The sequence below is a fragment of the Otolemur garnettii genome, unplaced genomic scaffold (genome assembly GCF_000181295.1).
Source record: "Otolemur garnettii isolate 467f Iridium unplaced genomic scaffold, OtoGar3 scaffold00122, whole genome shotgun sequence".
In the NCBI taxonomy this organism is placed as follows: Eukaryota; Metazoa; Chordata; class Mammalia; order Primates; family Galagidae; genus Otolemur; species Otolemur garnettii.
Genome location: NW_003852517.1, coordinates 3,485,523 through 3,487,802, shown reverse-complemented (window position 1 = coordinate 3,487,802; position 2,280 = coordinate 3,485,523). Strand labels below are relative to the sequence as shown.

The window sequence follows — 2,280 nt, the reverse complement described above, 5'->3', positions numbered from 1 at the left end:
GCCTCCCAAGTAGCTGGGACCACAGGCACCCGCCACAATGCCCAGCTATTTTTTTGTTTGCAGCCATCATTGTTGTTTGGTGGGCCTGCGCTGGATTTGAACCCGCCACCTTAGGTATATGTGGCTGGCTACTTGAGCCACAGGCACTAAGCTCATTTTGATATTCTTAAGGACCATTGTGTTCTAAATAGTCACATCAGAAAATATAAGAACCAATTAGTTGCCTTCTGTAGCTATCCTAAACCAGTGATACACATATGTCTGTTCTTCTCTTTTGAATAGTATACATTTTATTTTACCCTTTTTATCTTTCTCTTTTTGTAAAAATAACTGGCCAATTTTTTATAGACAAATGAATATCCCCCTCAGGCTACTTGATCAGTTTTTTTCAATGACATTAGTTTGATAAAGATATGAATTGGGGACTTATAACATTTCAGGTAAGAGGAATTACTTGGTGGATTTGTAAACGAGAGGTTAGATGAGAAAAGATAAATATGTATATTTTTTATGCTACAATACCCACCATAGTGCCTTAGGCATTGCTGAAACTCAGTGAAAGTTAATGAAATAAGTACATGAATTAAAGGATTTAATAAGAGAAAAGAACTGTTAGGAAGGTATTGAGAGAGCTTGATAAACATACGGATAGACTTGTAAAGGCCCTGGAAATCAATAACAGGAATGTGAATATGACATGAAAAACTGAGATATAAGGAAAAGTAAGGTAGTCAACACCATTTTTTAAAATAAGATAGACACATTTAATGGTAGCATTTTGGACTGGTAGACAGGACATTGTAATTTTTCAGACATTAAACGTCTGATTTGGTCAGAGTTTTGGGTTTAGGAAAAGAGAGGGAAATGTGGGGAGAGAAAATATTAAGAGTTAGATTTAACATTTTTAGAAAGATTAACCAAGACTCTTAGATTCTGCATCCTTCATGAAACAGATGGAGTTAGAATGTCCTCCTGTAATAGTTTAGGTTTCTAAGAGAAGATAGGAAGAGAAATGAGTATTCAGTGGACCATCTTGAGAGGGTGTAAGGGAAAAGTACCATGATGTTACCCAATGAATGAGAAACAACTACAACATGTGTTCCCTAAAAAATAATTTTGAAATTGTTTTTCTTCTTTAGAGAAGGTTCTATTCATATCTCTTGCCCAGAGATATATGGGATTGTTGGGTCTTTGTTTTTGTTGATTAATGTGAGTTCTCTTACATAGATCCTAGTTATTATGCTTTTATCTGATTCATAACATGCAAATATCTTTTCCAATTCTGAAGGTTGTCTATTTGCTTTGGTTGGTGTTTCCATAGGTGTACAGAAACTTTCCAGTTTAATTAAGTCCCATTTGTGGGAAGGTCCTCTGAATGCTGAGGAAACAATCAGCATTCAGACCCTGTTGGGTTGGAATCTTAAAGCTCTCAAGAATCCTTCAGGGGTACGTTTCACAGTGCCCCCTGACTCCAGTTCCCATGGGGTGTGGAAGACCCTCAGCTTATCCCAAAAGCAGAGTTCTGATCCTGGCAGGCAGAATTAAGACCGCCATGCTTTAGGCCCCTGCTAAGACCTTCTTACAACAGTCCGAGGATGGTAGCACCCTGGCCTGGGAACCTTCTCAGTATGACTGCCTTGCCAGCCACCAGACCTATGGCAAATCCACTCCACCAGTATTCAAATCTGGTTGCTATAGACTATTCGAGTCTGCTCACTCTTCCAAGCTTTTGAGTCAATGTGCTTGACTGTGTTACAGCTTTCTGTAACAACTGGAAACACTGGAAAGGCTTCCTCCTGTCCTGGACCTTGTAGGGGGCAGCCAATCCCAGTAGGTTACAATCACTTGCCTAATTTGTCAGATTTCCACTGCTCCAGATCATACTCCATCCATATCCAGCTCACCACCTCCTCGCTGTACTCCCTGAGCCACACCTCTGGGTAAGGTCCCTGTGCTAGGTAGGACTGGGTTCTATCTTTTTCCCCACTTGTTGTAGGAGAGCTCAGTGGAACAATCCTTCTGGTCCACCATCTTAGATGAAATTGATGATCGTGACATTTTTCTTTTTTTTGCAATTTTGGCCAAGGCCGGGCTTGAACCTACCACCCCCAGTATATGGGGCTGGCACCCTACTCCTTGAGCCACAGGCATGGCCATTTTTCTTTCTTTCTTTCTTTCTTTCTTTTTTTTTGCCTCAAGCTGTCCCCCTGGGTAGAGTGCCATGGCTTCACTGCTCACAGCAACCTCCAACTCCTGAGCTCAAGCGAGTCTCCTGCCTCA

General features: G+C 41.0%; 1 protein-coding gene across 1 annotated transcript in view; it reads left to right on the top strand.

Annotated features, from left to right (window-relative positions):
• Window positions 1–2,280, top strand: part of CCDC191 (coiled-coil domain containing 191) — an 86,493-nt gene that overhangs the window by 23,325 nt on the left and 60,888 nt on the right. The gene's annotated exons all lie outside the window — the stretch shown is intronic.